This window comes from Rhinolophus sinicus, chromosome 15, assembly GCF_057876585.1.
Source record: "Rhinolophus sinicus isolate RSI-liver-muscle chromosome 15, RSI-T2T, whole genome shotgun sequence".
Classification (NCBI taxonomy): domain Eukaryota; kingdom Metazoa; phylum Chordata; class Mammalia; order Chiroptera; family Rhinolophidae; genus Rhinolophus; species Rhinolophus sinicus.
The window spans coordinates 66,962,633-66,980,559 of record NC_142515.1 but is presented as its reverse complement, the minus strand read 5'-3'; the positions used below and the strand labels follow the sequence as shown (position 1 = coordinate 66,980,559).

Sequence of the window (17,927 nt, the reverse complement as noted above, 5' to 3'; positions counted from 1 at the left end):
AAGACTATCAGCTGATTTCTCAACAGAAACTTTGCAGGCCAGAAGGGAGTGGCAGGAAATATTCAAAGTAATGAAAAACGTGGGCCTACAACCAAGACTACTCAACCCAGCAAAGCTATCACTTAAAATTGAAGGAGATAAAAAGCTTCCCAGACAAGAAAAAGCTAAAGGAGTTCATCATCACCAACCCACTATTACAGGAAATGTAAAGGGGCTTCTTTAAGCAGAAGAAAGGAGAAAACAAAGAAACAAATGAAGATAAAAAAATATGAATAATAAAATGACAATAACTATATACCTATCAAAAATCACTTTAAATGTAAATGGATTAAATGCTCCAATCAAAAGACATAGGGTAGCTGAATGGAAAGGAAACAAGACCCATGCATATGATATCTACAAGCAACCCACCTCAGACTGAAAAACACACAGACTGAAAGCAAAGGCATGGAAAAAGATATTACATGCAAATGGAAATGAGCAAAAAAGCAATGGTAGCAATACTTATATCAGACAAAATAGACCTTAAAAACGAAGAGTATAATAAGAAACAAAGAAGGACATTACATAATAATAAAGGCATCAATCCAATAAGAGGTCATCATCCTAGTAAACATTTATGCACCCAACATAGGAGCACCTAAAATATAAAGCAAATATTGACTGACGTAAAGGCAGAAATCAACAGTAACACAATCACAGTAGGGGATTTTAACACCCCACTAACACCAATGGACAGATCTTCCAGACAGAATATCAACATGGAAACCACAGCCTTAAGTGATACACTAGACCAGATGGATTTAATTGATATTTTTAGAGCATTTCACCCCAAAGCATCAGAATATACATTCTTCTCAAGTGCACATGGAACATTTTCAAAGACAGACCACATGTTAGGCCACAAAACAAGTCTCAATAAATTTAAGAAGACTGAAATTATATCAAGTCTCTGACCACAATAGTATGAAACTAGAAATCAATTACAAGAAAAATAATGGAAAGACACACAAACACATGGGAGCTAAATAACATGCTACTGAATAATGAATGGGTCCGCAATAAGATCAAGAAAGACATCAAAAGATACCTTGAGACAAACAAAAATGAAAACAAAATGACCCAAAAATCTATGGGATGTAACAAAAGCAGTCCTAAGAGGGAAATTCATAGCAGTGCAAGCCTACCTAAAGAAACAAGAAAAATCTCAACTAAACACTCTAACTATACACATTTGGGCAAACAAAGCCCAAAATGAATATAGGAAAGGAAATAATAAAGATCAGAGTGGAAATAAACAAAATAGAGGCTAAAAAAGCAATACAAAAGATCAACGAAACCAAGACAGGGTTTTTTTTAAAAGATAAACAAAATTGACAAACCTTTGACTAGACTCATCAAGAAAAAGAGAGAGAGGACCCAAATAAATAAAATCAGGAATGAACGAGGAGTAATGACAACAGACGCCACAGAAATACAAAAAAAATTAAGTACTACGAGCAACAAATTGGACAATCTGGAATGAATGGATAAATTACTAGAAGCATCCAATCTTCCAAGGCTGAATCAAGAAGAAACACAACATCTAAACAGAACAATATTTACTAATGAAATTGAATCAGTAATCAACACATTCCCAACAAACTAAAGTCCTGGTCCAGATGACTTCATAGGTAAATTTTACCAAACATTCAAAACAGAATTAACACCTATTCTCCTCAAACTATTCCAAAAAATACCAAGTTCATTTTATGAGGTCACCATTACACTGATTCCAAAGCCAGATAAAGATATTACAAAAAAAGAAAACTACACGCCAATATCCCTAATGAACATAGATGCAAAAATCCTCAAAAAAATATTAGCAAATGAATTTGGCAATACATTAAAAAGGTCATACACCATGATCAAGTGGGATTCATTCCTGGTACGCAAGCTTGGTTCAGTATCCTCAAATCAATTCATGTGATACACTACATAAACAAAATAAAAAGCATACGGTCATATCAATAGATGCAGAAAAAACATATGACAAAAATCCAGCATCCATTTATGGTAAAAACTCAGCAAAGGGGGACTAGAGGGAACATATCTCAACATAATAAAGGCCATATATGACAAACCCACAGCTAACATCACAGTCAATAAGACAATGCTAAAAGCATTCCCCTTAAGATCAGGAAGAAGACAAGGATGCCCACTTTCACTACTTTTATTCAGCATAATACTGAAGTTGTAGCCACAGCAATCAGACAAGAAAAAGAAATAAAAGGCATCCAAATGGGAAAAAAAAAAAGTAGAATTGTCATTATTTTTAGGTGACATGGCATTATATATAGAGAGAACCCAAGAGATCCACCAAAAAAAAACTATTAGAATGGATAAATAAATTTAGTAAAGCAGCACGATTAATTTATATTTAAAATATAATTAAATATTAAAAATTATACAAAAATTAATATTTAGAAATTGGTTGCATTTTTATACACCATTAACAAACTATCAGAAAGAAAAATTAAGAAAACATCCCATTTACAATTGCATCAAAAAAAATATTTAGGAATAAATTTAACCAAGGAAGTAAAAGACCTGTACTCAGAAAATTATAAGACATTGAAGATACAAATTAAAGAAGATACAAATAAATGGAAGCATATACCATGCTCATGGATAGGAAGAATTAATATAGTTAAAATGTCCATACTACCCAAAGCAATATATAAATTCAGTGGAATCCCTATCAAATACCAATGGCATTTTTCACAGAAGTATAACAAATAATCTTTAAATTTATGTGGAACCATCAAAGACTCCAAATAGCCACAGAAATGTTGAGAAACAAAAACAAAGCTAGAAGTATCAGGCTACCTGATATCAAATTATACTACAAGGCCATAGTAATCAGAACATCATGGTATTGGCATAAAAACAGACACATAGATCAATGGAACAGAATAGAAAGCCCAGAAATAAATCCATGCCTATATGGCCATTTAATCTATGACAAAGGAAGCAAGATATACAAAGGGGTAAAGACCATCTATTCAATAAATGGTGCTGGGAAAACTGGATAGATACGTGCAAAAAAATTTTTTTAAATGAAACTGGACCACTTTCTTACTCCATATACCAGAATAAACTCAAATAAACTCAAAATGAATTAAAGACTTAAATGGAAGACCCAAAACCATAAGACTCCTAGAATATAGGAAGTAAACTCTCAGACATTACCCTCAGTAATATTTTTACTGATCTATCTCATTGGTCCAGGGAAACAAAAGAATAAACAAATGGGACGACATCAAACTAAAAAGTGTTTGCATAGCAAAGGAAACCATCAACAGAATGAAAAGACATCCTACTGAATGGGCGAAGGTATTTGCCAATGATACATCTGGTAAAGGATTAATATTCAAAATTTATTTAAAGAAAAAAAAAAACTCATAAAACTCAACACCAAAAAAAAAAAAAAAAAAAAAAAAAAATCCAATTGAAAAATGGGCAGAAGCCCTGAATAGACATTTCTCCAAAGAGGACATACAAATGGCCAATAGACATATGAAAACATGCTCAGCGTCACTAATGATCAGATAAATGCAAATAAAAACCACAATGAGATACCACCTCACTCTTGTCGGAATGGCTATCATCAATAAATCAATAAACAAGAAGTGTTGGTGAGGATGTGGAGAAAAGGCAACCCTCGTGCACTGTTGGTGGGATTGCAGATTGGTGCAGCCTCTGTAGAAAACAGTATCGTGGTTCCTAAAAATATTAAAACTAGAACTACCTTATGACTCAGCAATTCCACTCCTGGGTATTTATCCAAAGAAATCTAAACACTAATTCGCAAAAATATATGCACTCCTGTGCTATTTACAATAGCCAAGATACAGAAACAACTGAAATACCCTTCAATAGATGATTCGGATAAAGTGCGGTACATTTACGTAATGGAGTATTACTCTGTCATAAAAAAGAATGAAATCTTACCATTTGCAACAACATGGATGGACCAAGAGAACATTATGCTAAGTGAAATAAGTCAGACTGAGAAAGACAAATACCATATGATGTCACTTATATGTGGAATCTAAAGAACAAAATAAACGATCAAAGAAACCATAGACTCATAGACACAGAGTAAAAAACAGACGGTTACTAGATGGGAGGGGTGTTGGGGGATGGGTAAAAAAGGTGAAGGGATTGGGAAGCACAAATTAGTATTTACAATATAGTCACAGGGATGTGAAATACAGTATAGGGAATACAGTGAATAATGTTGTGAAACTCTGTATGGGGTCAGATGGGTGTTGAACTTGATGGGGGGGGGATCACTTCCTAAGTTGTATGGATGCTTAGCCACTGCGCTGTGCACCTGAAACTAATATAAAATAGATGCTACAGAGAAAAAGGAACCTTCATAGACTACTGATTGGAATGTAAATTGGTACAGCCACTATGAAAAACAGTATGGTGGTTCCACAAAAAATTCAGAATAGGGCCGGCCCAGTGGCTCAGGTGGTTGGAGCTCCGTGCTCCTAACTCCAAACGCTGCCGGTTCGATTCCCACATGGGCCAATGGGCTCTCAACCACAAGGTTGCTGGTTCAACTCCTGAAGTCCCGCAAGGGATAGTGGGCTCTGCCCCCTGCAACTAAGATTGAACACCGCACCTTGAGCTGAGCTGCCACTGAGCTCCTGGATGGCTCAGTTGGTTGGAGTGCGTCCTCTCAACCACAAGGTTGCCAGTTCGACTCCCACAAGGGATGGTGGGCAGCGCCCCCTGCAACTAGCAACGGCAACTGGACCTGGAGCTGAGCTGCGCCCTCCACAACTAAGATTGAAAGGACAACAACTCGACTTGGAAAAAAGTCCTGGAAGTACACACTGTTCCACAATAAAGTCCTGTTCCCGTTCTCCAATAAAATCTTAAAAAAAAAAAAAAAAAAAAAATCAGAATAGAATTACCATATGACCCAAGAATCCCTCTTCTGGGTAACTACCCAAAAAATCTGAAAACATTTATCCATAAGGACATGTGCTCCAATGTTCATTGCAGCTTAGAAAGTGCTGCATACCTCACTGCTGAATATCACTACAGTCACCTTCAAAGTACCCCCTTGGGAAGCTATGCACTGACACCAGCGCCTAGACCACCCTTCAAAGCAATTTTGGAACTCTTTTTCTGGAATGGCCATCAGAGCTGTTGTCATATTACCCTTGATGTCTTGAACGTCATCAAAATGTCTTCCTTTCAATATTTCCTTTATCTTTGGGTAGTGACAGTAGTCATTGGGGGCCAGATCAGGTGAGTAGGGAGGGCGTTCCAATACAGTAATTTGTTTACTGGCTAAAAACTCTCTCACAGACAGTGTCGTATGAGCTGGTGCATTGTCGTGATGCAAGAGCCATGAATTGTTAGTGAAAAGCTCAGATCACAAAACTTTTTCATGCAGCCTTTTCAGCACTTCCAAATAGTAAACTTGGTTAACTGTTTGTCCAGTTGGTACAAATTCATAATGAATAATCCCTCTGATATCAAAAAAGGTTAGCAACATCGTTGCAACAAGTTCATGAACTTAATGTTCATATATATGGTAACAGATGTAAAGTGCAGGATAGGGAATACAGTCAATGGTATTGTAATAGCTATATACGTGTCAGAGGGGTAGTAGACTTGGGGGCGGGTATCACTTTGTGAGGGGTGTAAAAGTCTCATCATCATGTTTTTTGTACACCTGAACTAACATTAAAAAAATAATAATAAAATAAAGAAAAATACCATCAACCCAACAGAAAGTGTTAATACAAACACCAGTTCACAAAAAATACAGGTTGACCTTATACATATGAAAATATGCTCGATCTCATTCATAGTAAGAGAAATGCTAATAAAATTGCAACAAGATACTATTTCTCACCTATCCAATGGGCATAGACAAGGGGTGGAGACCAGGTGCTCAAGCACTTCACCAAGAGGAGTACAAATTAATGGCTGTGGAGGGCTGTTTGGCAAAATCTATCAAAATTGCAGACGTACTACATTTCACTCTATTCTAAATGGACTGCACTTCCTGCACTGCCTCCTCCTGCCTCCAGTCACTCTCTAATTACCTGTTATGTTTGTTATGTTCATTCTCTATCTATTTTCGGGTTTTGTCTGGGGTCACAGAGCCTGGCCCTGGCCTGGCACACAGGTTCTCCACCTCTACTGTTCCTCAGAGGATGGGATGATGACAGGACATCTCCCAGGTTCTTTTGGTTCTTCAGTGGCTTAGCCTGTGTCCATCTCAGGTGAGGGGTGAGCGGAACCTCAACTTAGGTCTCACAGGGCTCCAGAGGTCCCAACGATGTAGAGAGGAGAAGCAGGCCTTGACTATCGGACCTCAGGCAGGCAGGGCCCTAGGAGACTTGTCACTCCATGGAGGACAATTCCACACCCACCTTGGGCCAGCTTGTATCTAATCGTCCCTCCATATCTGTCATGGGCACCTGGGTCACCCCTTCTGTTCTATTTGGTCTGGAAGCCCCTCCAGCAGCAGTGTCCTATGAATCAACATTCTTCTGCCCAGAGCTCCCCCACCTCCCTCACCCAGTAGTGAGTGACAGAGCACCGGCAATGACAGCTACCCATTCAGAAGCAGGCCAGGGGCATCCACATGATCGTTCTCCAACACCAGCCCTATGGCTGTGTTTGTCATTGTTAGTCCTGCACTAAAATGTCTGTTTGCAACCTGGGTTCCTTTTCACTGGCTTCCTCAGGGGAAGTGTGGGCCTCACACTTGACGTCCTGTTGGCCTGGGGAATGGTGTGCCCCGCTCAGGACTGACACACTCAGGGGGCCCAGCCCGCCCTCCTCCCACTGCCCAGGGCCTGGCAAACCAGCAGTCAGCACTCTGGTGCAGGTGGCTGGCTGCAACTGGGACTTACAGGCCTCTGACATCAGACCTGGAGGTGCAGAGGTTTCTAGTGGTCATCTGTGCGAAAGCCATACCTACCACCAGCGAATTCAGAGGTGCTGGACTGTGCAGGGGACAGACATGCACACATATGGGAACACTCTCATAGAGATCTGCCTGCCTCAGCCACGCAGGGACCTGCGGCTCTGGAAACCCTGCTCTAGTCAACCTGTCCTTGAAAGAGCGGAAATGGAGGCACGGTTCAGTTTAATTCAACTCAGCATCATCTGAATAGGTAGGTCGAGGCTGTTTCACTCTGAGGATTCATGGGTTGGGGAGCCCACTGCTGACCCTGCCAAATCAGCCTGCCCTGTCAGGAGGCCCGAGGCGAAGGAGGCCCCCACCAAGAGCTTTCCTGAAGGGGCAGCAGGAGGGGTGAGGTCAGGGCTCTCTCCACCCCTGCCCTGCCCGCTTCGCCTCATGGCCAACCCTGCGCCCAGTGTCCTCAGTGCCACAGGGATAAGCCCTCAGGGGGACTGTCACAGAAATGATTCCACACAGTGTCTGTGGCCATAGCACACAGTGTTTCCTGGGGGCGAGGCTGTGGCCACACTAGGTGCAGGATAGGTCACACAGAGTGGCCTGGACTGAGCCCAGGCTAGGGAAGATAGCCAGAGGAAATGAGCACATGTGGGTTTAGGCAAACAAGTCACCACCTCCCTCTACCTAATGGGACCACAGGTGCTTCAGCAGGAGGGGCTCAGACCCCAATCTTGATGTCATTATGTGCTGTGTTAGGGAGGTAGAGGGCTGCACTTGGGCTCCAAACCTTACTCTGCAACCTCCTGGCCTTGTGACCTTGAGTGAAAAAGAAGCAACTCTTTCTGTAATCTCCAGTGAATCAGAGTCTGTCCTCCTGGCCCTCACTCCTGCCCTCAGGAGAGGGTTCCAGGTCCCCGGCACACAGACCCTCCAAGCCCAGGGTGGCATCACAGGCCACGGGGCCCATGGAAAACACTGCTGAAGCTGCTGACCTGTGCAAACTGGGGTGACCTTTCCCAGCGTCACAGGAAAGTGCTCTGGAGCTTGGCCAGCCCACTGATGTCCACTCACCATCAGGCTGCGCTCATGTGGGCCCCTTGGGCCAAAGGGACAGGCGCCCTGCCCTCTGAGGCCAGGTGGCCCGGTGCTGCCCGGAGGGCCCAAGGATGTTCAGGGGCCTGGTGGCCGAGGACTGTTAGATACATGTTTCACCACAGCCCTGCAAACTTTTATGTGCCCAGTCAGGACTGCACAAATGGGTGGGTTTTTAATTTCATATCTAAAGAAATAAATCCAGTTAGAGAACAGAACTGGTCCCCACTGAAGTTTACATAAACTCTTCATGCCACAACTCAGTGATGTCCAGTGCCAGGGAGCCCCTCTACCGCAGGGACTCCAGGATGCCAGTAGCTCCTGGCTCTGCCCTACCCCCTAAAGCAGGGAGCTCCCTCCAGAGAGCACAAAGAAGAACAGTCCAAAGTGTGTGGAGGGAAGGCAAGGAGAGCAGGATAGGAGAGGGCGTGGGGCTCAGAAGGAGGGCAGCTTGCTTTGGGCAGGCCAGTGGTGCAGACGGCAGTGAGCCACGGAGGGGCCCAGCAAGTGTGGGGTGGGCTGCCAAGCCTGTAGGGTTTCTGGACCTGCCACTCTCATGGGCCAGGCCCCTAGTCCCTATGTGCTAAACACAAGCACAGGGATCCTCCCTGTCAGTCCACTTGGCTCAACCTCTCCACGCCTCTCTTCAGATCAATTCATGTGCCATCACCCCTGAGCTGGGCTGCAAGAAGCCAGGAAGAACTCATGGGCCCCACACTGTAGGCCATGCCCAAAAGGGGATCCCAGGGAGTCAACCAGCCCTGGGCAGGACAGTTGGGAGTGGGAAGGACACAGCGGCTGGGGCTGGAGGGCGGGCCCCAGGCGAGGCTCCTCATCCCACACTGTCCTCACAGGCCTGGACAAGTCCACTGGGCTCTGGACAGTCCTCAGTCTAGGATTCTCCCGTCCCTGGCCTGCCCAGCCTCCTGCCACCGAGCCCAAGGCTGACAACCATGACTGTCGGTCAGTCCTTCGCTAGACCCACTGACAGCACCTCCGTGTGCCAGCACAGCACCCAGCCCTGGGCCCAGCAACGAGCAGCACCGAGCAGAAGGCGCAGATGCACACGGACATGGCCGGGAGGACACCACAACAAGGCGGCCAGTGCTATCAGAGCCTGGCCACCGGATGCAGCGGCCAGAAGCAGGCTCACTAGGGGGCCATGGGAGAAGCAGGCAGCCTCTTGCCTACGGGTGGTAACAGTGCTGCTGGGGCCCACCCAGACTCCTAGGCCCTCCTACCTGCCTGGTGTACCTGTCCCCCAGGGCTGCCAGCATGCTGCAATGCACCACTGACACTTGCAACCTTCTCCAGACGACTGGAGGGGCTGCTGACCAACAGCTGACCAGGACAGGGAACCAGAGCCCACTCCCTGCCTCACAGTGACACAAGCTTGTGATGTGGCCTACACCCTGGCATTCCCCATTGGGCTTAGACTGAGGGGAGAGTACCTGAAACTGTACTTTTGTCCGGCCTCCTCCCCTTTCCTGCCTGCTTGCTCACCTCTGTTCCAGGTGTCTCGAGAGCACACCCTCTATACCTCTTGCATCAGAATCCTCATCTCAGGCTCTGTGCCCTAAGCCATGCCTTTCAAAGATGTGGATGACATGAGTAGACGCAGGTATAGCACTTAGAAGAGCACCTGACACACCGGCCACGCCAGCACTGCCATTATAAGTCCCTGGTGCTTGCAGAGGAGAAGCTTACTGCTGGGAGCCTTGTCCAAGTGAGGCCTGAGGTGCAAATGTGAGTACAGTGAAGCCTAGGGGACAGGGGAGAGTCACAGTCAAAGGCAGGAAAGGCCAAGAAAAGAGCCAGCTCAGGGCCTAGACATGGCAATAGGAAGGACACAGGAAGATCAAGGGAGGCACCAAAGAAGCACAGGACTCACTCTCCAAAGTGCTCCTTGGCAGAGAGGAAAGACCCGGGTTCAAATTCTACCCCTGCCCTTCCCTCTAAACCCAGAAAGCTCGTCAGCAAAATTGGCATAAGGAGGCCAGCATTAACAAAAAAGTTTGGAGCACTAAGTCAGGTCTTAGTGAAACACAGGTATCCCTTCCTAGTGCTTACAGGTGAAAGTACATACACACACACGTACGCATACACACACATACGCACACACACATATGTGCATACACATAAACACACTTGCACACGCCCAGCATACCAATATCCCCAGCATGGACAACCTTGTCCCAGGGCTCTGGCCACCACCACACTGCCTGCCTTTCCTTCCTCTCTCCACTGCCACCTTGAGCCTTTCCTGGCATTAATCCTTTGATGGAAATCGCTCCCCTTTTCTCCCTCTAACAGTGCCCCAGTCTCCTCACATATACAGCCCCACCTCCCAACATCCTGGCTTCCTTCCCTCAGGACTGGGAATAGCTATACCCTGGGGCTGCACCTGGTGGCCACCTGGGCCAGAGAGCATGCTTTAACTCCTCTGGGCTCCCCCAGACCTGACCTGGCCTGACTGCAAGGGGAAGACAGGAAATTCCACCCCTCCTTCAGGAAGCCCTGCAGTCCTCTGAAGTCTAGCCGCTGCTCCCTGCCTCTCACTCCTTTCCAAGATGCCTGTATTCCCATCGCAGGGTCAAGGAGGAGGCACTTGGACATGGCCTTCTCAAGGAACTGGGTTCTCCGGACAGGACCAGCCGGTGACACATTTGCAGTGCCACTATGGCTATGTCCTACAAGTATCCCTCATTATATTTTTATCATTTAATTCCTTTATCATCTAATATCCATTATGATTTCTTCTTTGATCCAGTGAATATATATGTGTTTCAACTTTTCCAAATATCAGAATTCTTAGAACAGTTTTGTTATTAATTTCTATCATAACTGCATTGTGGACAGAAAACATGGTCTGAATCAGTGTTTCTTTGATATACCCTAGGTGTTTCTACAACTTGTCTACAGGCAATTTTCATGAAAGCTGCCCTCCTGACTGCGGTGTCTGGCTTGCCAGCAGAGCTCCAGCTCCACAGCTGCTGGGGGCATGGTCCCAGTGGTGCCCACATGTTGTGGGTGGCTCCCCTCCAGGCCCTGCCCTATGCAGGGTGCCCACTTGTGGAAGTGATTCCAGCTGCTCTGGCCTTTCACAGAGGAATAGCTCAAACCCTTGACAACCCTGCTCATTGTCAAGCCTCCCCACTAAGTCCTTGAAAACCCTCACTTTGCTGACCCAGCAGTGAGCAACCCAGGGCCGTGGTGCCCAAAGGTCACCCACAGCAGTGAGCTCTCACACAGAGGCCATCAGACACATTCACCCTGCTGGGGGTGAGCTGGGCTCCCAGGCCAGAGAAGGGAGGGGCACGGGGAATGTGGTGGGAAGGAGCAAGAAGGGCCCTGGCTGGCCATGGGCAGCGTGGACAGGACATGGGCTCTCCTGAGGGTGGCCTTCAGGAGATGCTGTTCTGCGTCTGGCTTCTTCAGTCCAGCAGGGGCCACCCACACTAACAACAATGATAAAATGAATGACTGACTCAGTTGCCTGCCTGCTGTGAGTGATTAACTCACGAAAGCTACTGAGGCTCCCCTAGGAACCCCACAAGCTCCTCTGTGAGCCTCCAACCCCATCCAATCTGAATCCATCAAACCTTAACCTCCTAATCTCCCGTCCACAAGCCCAGCCTCCTACCTTCCTTCTGTCCCTCATCTCTGAGGGCAGAAACCTGGGTTCCAGCAACCAGGGCCAACCCTACACAGGCAGCACGGCCAGAGCTTCTGAGCTCCAGGCTCTCACCCAGGGCTGCATGTCATTACCTCATTGAATCAAGACCATGGGCTCAGAGGGTGCACAGAACTCAGAGAGGGCTTGTTCAGAGTTCACAGTGGACGGGCTTAGGCACAGAACCAGTCTTCAGGGAAGTTTAGGCAGGAGAAGTCTGGGCCTCTGAGCTAGGTTTCTATAGTGACAAAATGGGGCTCCTCACCCTGGGAAGTGCTGGGTGCCACGTCTGGTCACATGCCCGCACACCCGAAGTCAGAGGCCTCCCTGAGCCTGCCCTGGTGACCTGGCTGGGGCTGGGATGCAGGCCACACCCAGACGGAATTGAGGCTTTGTGACATTCACATCAGGAGGGTCTGGGAACCAGAGTTCCAGAGAGCCTCACCAGCAAACAGGGTTGGGAGAGGGGCACATGCGATGAGCCACTTTGGCGGGGGAGAGGAAACAGGTTCTGCTAATAAACCTGTCAGAAGGAACACCCTCTCCCCGCCCCCTCAGCTTCTGGGTGAGCCAGCCTCCTCCACAGATGCTACTCTTTGTTAACAGTGTTGCCATGGCAACCGGATCCAGGGAGAACTCTTTTCAACGTAGAGTCTGAGGGTGACACTTGGATAGACCAAGTGGTGGTGACAACAGGCAGGAGCCTGGCCTCCCAGCCCCACCCCCACTACTCCTTCCTGAACAGGTCTACCCCAGAGACCCCTACTGCCTGTCCCAGAGCTTGTGGGTCCACTCCCCTCTCCTCTCCCTGAAGGGGGACAGCAATGTGGCCTAGGCCAGGCACGCCCTCCCCCACAGCCTCCCCTGGCCTCCACCTCCTCTCCCACCCACGCATTCGTTCCCACACAAATTTGTACCTCTCTGCCCCACCACGCACAGTTGCTCACAGACTGTCACACACATCTCATGAATGTTTGCTGAGTCTACCAGTGTAGCCACCATCTCCGAGCTGAGGATCCAACTGGGGCCAACAGGCCAGGTGTACACGAGACTCCAAGGGGTCACAGGCTGAGTTACACAGGGCAGTGCACAGCAGGGGCCCAGAGCACCCAGCACAACATGCCATGCAGGAAGGCACCCCCAGGAAGGCTGGGAGCTGACTAGGTGGGGAGAGGGGAGCATCTTCACAAAGAGAAGGTTAAAAAGGTGTGGGAAGGGATTGTAGGGGAAGGGATTGCAGGCCAGGGGAGGAACAGGTGGAGAGGATAGAAGAGAGGGCTGGAGGGGGTGGGCCAGACTGGCTAACAACTTAGTCCTGGCAGAGGCACAGGGAGACCCCAGCTGTCCACCTGCTCAGATGGGGAGCCGAAGGCAGAAGCGGTTCTGGGAGCGATGACAGTGGACAGGCTATGTGTAGTCACCTGGCAGGTGTCCAGCAGGTGCTGGCTCAAATGCTAACAGAGCCCAGAGGACAGGCTGGGCTGATACAAGTGGGATGGGATCTGCACCAAGGAGGGCACAGAAGCTGTGGCTGGGGGGAGAGGGTGTAGGTGCAGGTCCTGAGAAACGGCGACACTAAGGGCCCCAGGAGAGGAGGGCAAGCCTGCAGGAGGGTCTGCAGGAGGCCAGAGGAGATGGGCGTCCAGTGGGCCTGTGGAGCCCAGGCCACAAATGCCTGGGAGCAGGGCCAGTGAATGCCTGTGGGGCCAAAAACACCCACAGGCCTCTGAAGACCATTTCCCGGGAGCGAAAGGGGTGAGGTGCAGCAGATTGGAGTGGGAGGGAGGGAGTGGGAGGTGAGGATATGGAGTGAGCAAGCAGAGAACATGCTTCAGAGTCCGCCTGTGCAGGGGAGGAGAGAAGGGCAGAAAATAGTGGAAAGGGAGACAGCTGGAAAAGGTTTGTTGTTGTGTTAAAGCTGGGAGAAGCTGTATGCAGTAACTTCACCTTTGAGTCCATCACCTGTCAACTAGGGCAGCAACACCACCTAAGAGGAGGTGATGCAGGAGCTGGACAAATGGAACAATGCGCCCTGAGTGCCCAATGCTGAGCCCCCAAGGTTGGCTCCCTGCCTTAGGGGCTCACCATGTGTGTCTCACAGGAGAAATGGGGAGCTCTCCTCTAAAGAGTCGGGGAGACCCACTGAGGCCCAGCGTAGGTCCCCACCTTGAGCTCGCGCTCACCCACTGCTCCCTGAAATCACCTCTCAGCCAGAAGGGACACGGCTCCTGCCACCACCCTGGGCAGCACAGGCCCAGCCTGTCCCCGGCCCTCTGTGGTGCTTACAGTGGGGAGGAGGACACGAGTGTCTTTTCTCCTGTGCTGTGTCCACATCCCGGCCCCAGCGCACTGACTCTGACGAGCTTCCCTGTCACGCAGGTGAGGTGCGGAGAAGCTTCCTGGGCAGGACCACTGGCGCTGCCCCAAATCATGCTAAAAGGTACCCATGTAGTTCTCAGGAAATGCTTTGCAGGCAAGAGCATCTTGAACCCTGACACCACCACACTGTCCATCTTCAGGCAGGGACAGCAGCAGGCAGCACTCTCACCTCCACGTACCCTGGCCCTGGTAGGATATGTGCGAGCTCTCTTCTCAGGGACTAGGACCATCCCCCAAGCAGGGTCCCAAAGCCCTCCCTGCCCCAGGGAGCCTCCTCCACCCTGGCCCCATCCTTCCTGCATTCTGAGTGGGCCAGGACATGGTGGGGCTTTCCCTTCCACTGTTCCTGCCACGCCACTGCCAGGCTGACCTCTGCTGACCTTCCCAACCCAGCTCCAGCACTTCCTGGTGTCCCCAGTATGGACATTCTGAATGGATCCAAGGAGGCTAGGCCAGGGCACCCTTTGCATTCACTCTCTGACACATACACACATACCCACAGCCCTCTGTGTCCAGGAAGAGGTGAGAAGGGCATGAATTCTGCAAAGAGGGCAGAGTGTCCTCCTCAGCTCCCAACATGTGACCAGTGGGTGTCAGAGGCCTTCCCCCATGGCAGCTGCCCTGCCATGCCACCTGAGCACCGATGATGATGGCCTCTGTGGGGACAGAGTCCCAGAGAGCAGTTTTCAGGCTCTCGGCCTCACGTGGAAAGGTGCTGGTTCGGGTAGTAGATGGTCATCAGCTGTGACTAGTTGGCCTTCAGCTGTAACCAGTTAGCCATTGGCCACTGATGTGACTGCCGTGGCTGAGCTAGCAAGAGTGGATTGCAGCTAGCAAGGGGTTGGTGGGTTGGTTGGCGGAGAAGCCGATTGCGGATTGCAGATCGTGTGGCTCCTGCTTCCTGTGTCTCCAACCCAGCCACCAGTGAGAATATAGTGGTATGACTCGCCTATCTATGGCTCCGTTGGTATTCCTTTTTGGCCTAGCCATGTCCTGCGTTCTGGTGCCGGGAACGGGACCAGAGTCTCTGCATGACACCTCCCTCCCCACCCCTGCCTCCTCAGACTCTGCTTGGAAAAAATGTTGCTAAGAAAACATTCATGGGATGGTGGTGGGCAATGGAAGGCAAAGGAACCTGAGTGACAGCCTGGAGTGGGTGGGAGGTTTGGAGACAGATGTCAGCTCTGAGAGAAAACCAGCCCAAGAAGCCGGGGCTGCAGCAGAGGGCCTCAGGAGGGAAGAGGGAGGGAGGAGGAGTCCCAGCAGGGGCAGAGGAGGGGTGGGCCACAACTGAGAGCCACACTGAGTCACAGCCACCTGGACAGGCCCTGATCTGCATCTCTGTCCTTCCACCATGGCCCTGGCCCACCCCTAGCAGGCCTTGTGGTGAGGCCAGGGGGCCCTCTTCTGGGAGAGGGTCATGCAGAGTGAACACCAAATACCAGCCGCACCCCCACCCCCAGGGCAGTTGGATCTCAAAGGTCCCACTCCTAGCCCTGCACCTTCACTTGACCTATTTGACAAATTTGGCTTCTGTGACATGTATGTCTTGAGAATAGGGTTCTGTGGCTAAAACCCAACAGTCAACCAAAGCTATTCCAATCCTGCTCATTTGGCTCATTATTCTACAGGGGAGGCAGGTGAACTCAGGGGCTCTCAGGCCACACCTGAGCATCCAGTGTGCTCTCCTCTGGAGGGCCAGGGGACAGAGTGGTGGGCCACTTATGCTAGGGACCCTACCCACTCAGCCTGGGCCCACCAGCACTTGGTCTTGCTCAGGCCTGTCCTGCACAAATGCTGGTGGTGCTGGCATTTCTCCCTCCTCCACCTCTGCCTTCGGTTGCTAAGTTACACCAAAAAGCTCTCTGCTCTGTGTGAACTGCTCCATTTCCACAATTTACCAGGTGGAAGGGAGCCATCAGGCTGGCAGTTGGAGAAAAACAAACTTGCTGGCTGGCTTTCAGGTCCCATTGGAATACCTGGGGCTACCTGCTGTGCTCTCAAACCCAAGAGCCATGTGTAACAGTACACAGCTGCCCTGGAAGAGTGTCAGCACGCGAGTCTGCACTGCTCACTCCCTTCTCAGGCAGGGTCTGCAGGTTCCGCTGCCACTCCTGCCCAGGCTGCTGGGTCACTATGACCCATGTCCCTAAAAACAAAGAAAAGTTGGAGGGGCAGAGAACCCACCCGAGCCAAGGTCCTCCCCTTCCTCCTTTTAGAGATCCCCTCCTCCTATTCTGGGCTGGGGTCCTGAGGTTCCACTGCAAAGTGTCCCTAGATGTCAGGGGGGAAATGTCCTCATAAGTCAATGAAACCATGGTGTCATCCTACAGATGGGTAAACAGTCTTGGAGGGGCCTGCAGATGTCAAAAACCTGTGGCCTCTCAATTCCCTAGTTCTCTGCTGGAGATGGGAGCTGCTGCTTGCTCTCTAGGCCTCCTATCTGGGGCAGGGAAGAGCCTGGACTCAGGCGAGGCTGGGCTGGTCAAGCCTGTCCACAGGGAGGTGGAAGACCCTTGAGGGGCAGAGCAGGCCACCACCTCTGTGAGGTTTCCCCGAAAGCTAACCTGACTGCATGTCCTGAGCTCCTAGGGCAGGTGGCCATCTGGGCCCTTCCTTGCTCCAGAGAGTGGGAGAAGAATGACAGCAGTGGGGAAGGTGAACCAAATGGGACCCCCAGCTTTAAGCAGGGAAGGTGCAAGCCCCAACCACCACCACATCTCAGCTCCCAAGGGGCTCCCAGGAGGCAGCTGGCCTCCAAATGAATATCCACCAGCTGCAGCTCTCAGAAGCAGGGGACAAGTTCCTGCTGAGTGTCACTCCCTAGACAGCAGGAGCCCCCTCCCCCATCACACACAGCTACCAGAACGGAGCTGCACCTGCCCCAGGTCCTGCTCCCTGCAAGGCCTGGGGCAAAGAGAGCACGGTCCCTCAAATGACCCCTGCCCACGGTGCAGAGAAGGCCATCTCGCCTTGGCCAAGCCGTCTCCCCTCAAATGCTGAGTTCACCCCCAATTACTCGCCAAACAGCAAGGGCGTGAAATGCCATCGCGGGGCCCAGCACGGACGCAGACAAGCAAATGGAAACTTCCAACTGCGCAGCCCCGATTTCCACATATTCCCCAGCCCCTCCCCCACCCTGGGTCTGGGCCGGGGACCTGCCAGCCAGTGCCCACGCCCGCCTGCCGCGTGCGCTCCCGCCACGCCCAGGCCGAGACTGCCGGGTGCCCTGCAGGGGCGCCGAACTGGGGGTCCCGGTGCTGTCCAACCCGGGCGGAGTTCTACGCAACTCGGCGCTGGTCTCCAGCCCGCCCTCCCCCACGCGCGTTCCTGGACCCGCGCCGGGACCCCACACCCCGGCCCCACGACGGCCGCGCCAAGCTGGACCCCGGGCCCGCGCACGCCCCCCCTGCCCACGCGGGCGACCGGAGGGGACGGCCAGCCGGAGGGAGGGAGGGACCGAGGGACTAAGGACGGGCGGCCGCTGCCTACCTGGGTCCGGGCCAACGTAGCTCCCGCGCAGCCCTCGCGCCGCAGTCCGGCCCCGAGCAGCGCGCGGCCCCCGGCGGCTCATGCTCCGCACCAGGGCCAGAGGCACCCGCCCACCCGCGGCCGCCCCCGCGCTGCGCCAGCTGCGGGCAGAGCAGCTCTCACCGCAGCTGGCGCAGGGGAGCGCGAGCGAGCGCGGAGGGGGCCCCAAGCCGGCGGGCTCGAGAGCGTGGGGAACTGGCGGGTGCGGGGCGAGGGTGTGGGGCGGGCGCCAGGAGAGGGAAGTGTGGGACCGATGTGCCGGGAGAGGTAGAGCGCGTAGCTAGGACGCGGGGCGGGGTCGGAGATGGG

General features: G+C 50.7%; 1 protein-coding gene across 5 annotated transcripts in view; it reads right to left on the bottom strand.

The window, feature by feature from the left end:
- The window catches only part of RASGEF1A (RasGEF domain family member 1A), a 116,421-nt gene extending 98,556 nt beyond the window's left edge, over positions 1 to 17,865 (bottom strand). For 2 of the 5 annotated variants that reach the window (XM_074337315.1, XM_074337316.1), the window contains exon 1: positions 17,580 to 17,865. The gene's annotated coding sequence lies outside the window, so the exon portion shown is untranslated. The remainder of the gene's footprint in view (positions 1 to 17,579) is intronic. The other 3 variants (XM_074337320.2, XM_074337318.2, XM_074337317.2) reach the window with 3 other exon arrangements.
- Positions 17,866 to 17,927: the final 62 nt, after the last annotated feature.